Here is a 6,403-nt window from a genome sequence, read left to right as displayed (position 1 = left end):
CAAAGTATGGACTTTGACAGACTTGCCCGATGATCGGCGAGCGATAGAAAACAAATGGATCTTTAAGAAGAAGACGGACGCGGATGGTAATGTTACCATCTATAAAGCTCAACTTGTTGCTAAGGGTTATCGACAAGTTCAAGGGGTTGACTACGATGAGACTTTCTCTCCCATAGCGAAGCTGAAGTCCGTCCGAATCATGTTAGCAATTGCCGCATAATATGATTATGAGATATGGCAGATGGACGTTAAAACGGCATTCCTTAACGACTATCTTAAGGAAGAGCTAATATGATGCAGCCGGAAGGTTTTGTCGATCCTAAGAATGCTAACAAGGTGTGCAAGCTCCAGTGATCCATTTATGGGCTAGTGCAAGCATCTCGGAGTTGGAACATTCGCTTTGATGAGATGATCAAAGCATTTGGGTTTATGCAGACTTATGGAGAAGCCTGCGTTTACAAGAAAGTGAGTGGGAGCTCTGTAGCATTTCTCATATTATATGTAGATGACATACTTCTGATGGGAAATAATATAGAACTTTTGGACATCATTAAGGCCTACTTGAATAAGTGTTTTTCAATGAAGGACCTTGGAGAAGCTGCTTACATATTAGGCATCAAGATCTATAGGGATAGATCGAGATGCCTCATAGGTCTTTCACAAAGCACATACCTTGATAAGATATTGAAGAAGTTCAATATGGATCAGTCCAAGAAAGGGTTGTTGCCTGTATTACAAGGTGTGAGATTGAGCTCGGCTCAATGCCCGACCACGACAGAAGATAAAGAAGAGATGAGTGTCATCCCCTATGCTTCAGCCATAGGATCTATTATGTATGCCATGCTGTGTACCAGACCAGATGTAAACCTTGCCATAAGTTTGGTAGGAAGGTACCAAAGTAATCCCGGCAAGGAACACAGGACAGCGGTCAAGAATATCCTGAAGTACCTGAAGAGGACTAAGGATATGTTTCTCGTTTATGGAGGCGACGAAGAGCTCGTCATAAAAGGTTACGTCGACGCTAGTTTCGACACAGATCTGGATGACTCTAAGTCACAAACCAGACACGTGTATATGTTGAATCGTGGAGCAATAAGCTGGTGCAGTTGCAAGCAGAGCGTTGTGGCGGGATCTACATGTGAAGTGGAGTACATGGCAGCCTCGGAGGCAGCGCATGAAGCAATATGGATGAAGGAGTTCATCACCGACCTAGGAGTCATACCCAATGCGTCGGGACCGATCACTCTCTTCTGTGACAACACTGGAGCTATTGCCCTTGCCAAGGAGCCCAGGTTTCACAAGAAGACCAGGCATATCAAGCGTCGTTTCAACTCCATCCGTGAAAATGTTCAAGAATGATACATAGATATTTGCTTAGTGCATACGGATCTGAATGTCGCAGATCCGTTGACTAAACCTCTTCCACGAGAAAAACATGATCAACACCAGAACTCTATAGGTGTTTGATTCATCACAACGTAACTAGATTATTGACTCTAGTGCAAGTGGGAGACTGTTGGAAATATGCCCTAGAGGCAATAATAAAAGGATTATTATTATATTTCCTTGTTCATGATAATTGTCTTTTATTCATGCTATAATTGTATTATCCGGAAATCATAATACACGTGTGAATACATAGACCACAACATGTCCCTAGTGAGCCTCTAGTTGACTAGCTCGTTGATCAACAGATAGTCATGGTTTCCTGACTATGGACATTGGATGTCATTGATAACGGGATCACATCATTAGGAGAATGATGTGATGGACAAGAACCAATCCTAAGCATAGCACAAGATCGTGTAGTTCGTTTGCTAGAGCTTTTCCAATGTCAAGTATCTTTTCCTTAGACCATGAGATCGTGTAACTCCCGGATACCATAGGACTGCTTTGGATGTACCAAACGTCACAACGTAACTGGGTGACTATAAAGGTATACTACGAGTATCTCCGAAAGTGTCTGTTGGGTTGACATGGATCGAGACTGGGATTTGTCACTCCGTATGACGGAGAGGTATCTCTGGGCCCACTCGGTAATGCATCATCATAATGAGCTCAAAGTGACCAAGTGTCTGGTCACGGGATCATGCATTACGGTATGAGTAAAGTGACTTGCCGGTTACAAGATTGAATGAGGTATTGGGATACGGACAATCGAATCTCGGGCAAGTAACATACCAATTGACAAAGGGAATTGTATACGGGGTTGCTTGAATCCTCGACATCGTGGTTCATCCAATGAGATCATCGAGGAGCATGTGGGAGCCAGCATGGGTATCCAGATCCCATTGTTGGTTATTGACCAGAGAGCCGTCTCGGTCATGTCTACGTGTCTCCCGAACCCGTAGGGTCTACACACTTAAGGTTCAGTGATGCTAGGGTTGTAGAGATATTAGTATGCAGCAAACCGAAAGTTGTTCAGATTCCCAGATGAGATCCCAGATGTCACGAGGAGTTCCGGAATGGTCCGGAGGTAAAGAATTATATATGGGAAGTTGAGTTTCGGCCCTCGAGAAAGTTTCGGGGGTCACCGGTATTGTACCGGGACCACCGGAAGGGTCCCGGGGGTCCATCGGGTGGGGCCACCTATTCCGGAGGGCCCCATGGGCTGAAGTGGGAGGGGAACCAGCCCCTGGTAGGCTGGTGCGCCCCCCTTGGGCCCCCCTGCGCCTAGGGTTGGGAACCCTAGGGGAGGGGGCGCCTCCACTTGCCTTGGGGGGCAAGTTTCCCCCCTTGGCCGCCGCCCCCCCTAGGAGATCCCATCTCCTAGGGCCGGCGCCCCCCTGGGGTCCCTAATAAAGAGGGGGGGGGGGAGGGAGGGCAGCCGCACCCTGACACCTGGCGCCTCCCTTCCCCCCTTGCTACACCTCTCCCTCCCGCAGACGCTTGGTGAAGCCCTGCCGGATCCCTGCTGCATCCACCACCACGCCATCGTGCTGCTGGATCTTCATCAACCTCTCCTTCCCCCTTGCTGGATCAAGAAGGAGGAGACGTCACGCTGACCGTACTTGTGTTGAACACGGAGGTGCCGTCCGTTCGGCGCTAGGATCTCCGGTGATTTGGATCACGACGAGTACGACTCCCTCAACCTCGTTCTCTTGAACGCTTCCGCTCGCGATCTACAAGGGTATGTAGATGCACCTCTCTCTCTCGTTGCTAGATGAACTCATAAATTGATCTTGGTGAACGTAGGAATTTTTTTATTTTATGCAACATTGCCCAACACTGGTATGTAGGGCATGCTACTCAGAGTCCCCTTTTTGCTGTGGATGAGTGACAGTATCTGGACCATTCTTGATGGACCGATGTTACAATGATGTAGCAGCTTTACGAATTGCTTTTCGACAGGGGTGAATCCTCTTTGGGCGGTCAGAAATTTTACCAGGTCGAACTTCTTTATGATTTTGTGGTTGTGCTCGTCAAAATAGTCAGTGACCACATACTGTGTTCCATCTACGTTTAGCTTACACCGGGCAGGGCATCCCGTCTTGAGAATGACCCCTCTCTTTCATTCCGGAACGACAGGTGCAACACCTTTCCCCTTCTTGTTCCTTCGTGCCTTGTGGCACCTCATCTCAGCTCTGCTGTACTCGTTTGTTTTCTTAATCTTCCGATGGTATTCGGTGTTGACCGCAAACCCATGGAACTTTGCATATGTTTGGTAGAATTCCTTTGCTTCTTTGAACGATTCAAATCTCTGCCCAACGTACGGTGGCTGAGGTACCACGATCTCTGATTGCCCTTCATCCCCTTGTGCCTCGTCGTCAGTTTCATCATTCACTTCAGCATCGGCGGCAGTTTGATCTGCTTGAGTGTTGCCAGTGCTTGTGTTCAAAGGGGTGCTTGTCAGCATTGCAGGAATGATTGCCATTTCCGACTCTGACTCTGTATTGTCTGTGGCATGACTTGTGGCCGGCTGGAGGACCGCGTCTTCCATGCGCTCAGAGCTTCCCGCAGTAGATGCCCCTGCGCCGCTGTTCACTTTAGTCGTAGGCCCTATAATAGAAAAAACAGGGACAATCATAAGATCTTTTGCTTGAATGACATGTTTATCTTAACGGAGTACATCAACTTCAAGTGATTTGGCATGACATCATTCAAACAAGCAAGCTATTAGTCTGCATGTCGACGTGCATGGCAACTGTAGTTGTCTAGTCATGGCAGCTACTGTCCAACAAACATGGCAACTACTGGTTTTTCACTAGTTGCATCAGTCATGCATGGCAACCAGCTCATTTTTTTAGTATGAAAACTTGGATTTTATGTGCATGGCAGCTGTAGTCCTGCATACATGGCAAATACTGCCGCCAACGCATGGCAAACTAGTGTGTGCTAGCATCAATTTTTTTATATTCTAGTCTCGATCTCACTATGCAAATTTTTCATTTTACCTTGATGTGCTGTATGTGCCCATCTTGTGTGGTCCGTAACACCAAATTGATGTGCTGTATCTGCATTGTGTGAAGCTTGCCATGAGATGTTTGTCGGGGTAGAAGCATCGTAATAACCTGTAAACATGGTATTTAGATGGGTAATGCATGGCAACTGCAAGTTGTCAATGGATGGCAAACTCAAGTTGTCCAGGATGGCAAATGCAATTGTCCATGGATGGCAACTGCAGTTGTTATGGGATGGCAACTGCAGTTGTTATGGGATGGCAACTGCAGTTGTCAACTATGCTCCTTCTGCTAATTCATCGTCTGCAACTTCTCTTTTTAATGGACTAACCTGTGTACGACGTCGATGGCAGGTACATGGGTGCCGACTGCCGCCACGTGCTGCACGAAGGCTCTGCATTTTTTCCCGACATAACTCGTGAGTCTTTTGCCATCCTTTTGCAAGTTTATTTTTCATGTTCAGACCAGTATGTTTCATTTTCGTATGCGTTACCTTGACTTGCCACATTAGCTACTTGAAGTTGGCTGCCCGCACATTTGTCAGTGTTAGCGCCCTATGACTGAACTTGCCATGGTGCCCCCTTGAGTGTGTTTTGGTCATAAGAACCTGCAAAAAAATGACAGTGTAGGACATAAGTAGAATGTCATCTTCATCGTCGCGAACATTGAAAATGTTATTTTTCTTTTGTTTTTCATGCATCATACCAATGCCTGCGTACTATTCTAGTAGTGGCAGCACGGCCCTGCAGAAATGAGTTGACTGTATTCTGATGCATCCCAAGGGGGCGTTTCTGGCCTTTGAGAACCGAAAAGATCAGTGCCATCTCCGTGACTCATTCTTTCCCGCGTCTCGTTTTCTGCCACCGTTCTATCAATCACTGCATGAACAAGAATGCATCAACAATCCACAAAAAATGTATCCTTGTGATGCTTGCATGTAGAAGTTAACACGTCAGTGTTATCACATTTCCATGCGTAGGTAACCGGCATATCATGGCTAGTAGGACATGTACATCCACTATCTTTTTGTAAAATATGAGTGCTAGCTAACCGTTCTATTCAATGGCATCAGCCACTACAATAGGATGGCAAGCTATAAGTTGACATGGTGGCAGTTGACGACAATGATAGGTGGCAACTGACGTTAGACACCAGTGGCAATTATTTTTGACACCCTATATTATTCCAAATTTCTCAATTTTCTCTATCTTTTTATGGATTCCCACACATCCATCCATTTACCAACTACGTGCATCAATCTACAGAGAACTTACGGTTATCTCTAACACAGTACATGGTAGATCTAGTGTACTCTGCTTGGCAACTGCGAAGACACACAACCCACGTAGGATGGATCTAGTTTCCAACCTCGTCGGTAACTTTGTACTTTGCGGCATGTAGAAGGATGAGAAGCAGTAGTTAGATCGGGAGATTACCTGTTTTTTAGCTGGTCTTCTTTGGAGGGCGTTGTTGGATTGGGGGTGGGGGGAGGGTGGGGTTGTGGTTTCAGGTGGGAATGCCCTATGAATCTGATCTAGTTTCCATGGCAACTAGAGAAGGCCGGCGATGGAGGTAGGGGATCGGGAGGTGGGAGAATATGGGCGGCAGTCGGGATTCGAGAGGTGGGAGAAGAGGCTGGGACGGCTGGATCGTGCGGGCTGCTGGGTCCTCTGGCCCGCACGTCCGGGCGGGGTTGCCACACACCGGACGTGCGGGCCGTGCCATTGTGCGCGCGAACGTGGTCGTACGGGCTGGTTGCTGTCCATGCTGCACGAGGCGTGCGGCACAACCCCCCCACACCGGACGTGTGGTAGTTATCCGGACCCTAAAAAATAGGTATTCTTTGTCTGTCATACTATTTTATAGAACCCCCCCCCCCCTGATGTTTCTAACATTAAACTCACGGTACATATTAAATGTTTTTTAAAATACTCATATCTTCTAAACCGTAACTCCAAAGTTAACATGTTATATATGGAATTTGATTAGAAAAATATATAGAA

This window comes from Triticum dicoccoides, chromosome 3B, assembly GCF_002162155.2.
Source record: "Triticum dicoccoides isolate Atlit2015 ecotype Zavitan chromosome 3B, WEW_v2.0, whole genome shotgun sequence".
Lineage (NCBI taxonomy): Eukaryota > Viridiplantae > Streptophyta > Magnoliopsida > Poales > Poaceae > Triticum > Triticum dicoccoides.
Note: the sequence above shows the minus strand (reverse complement) of the source record.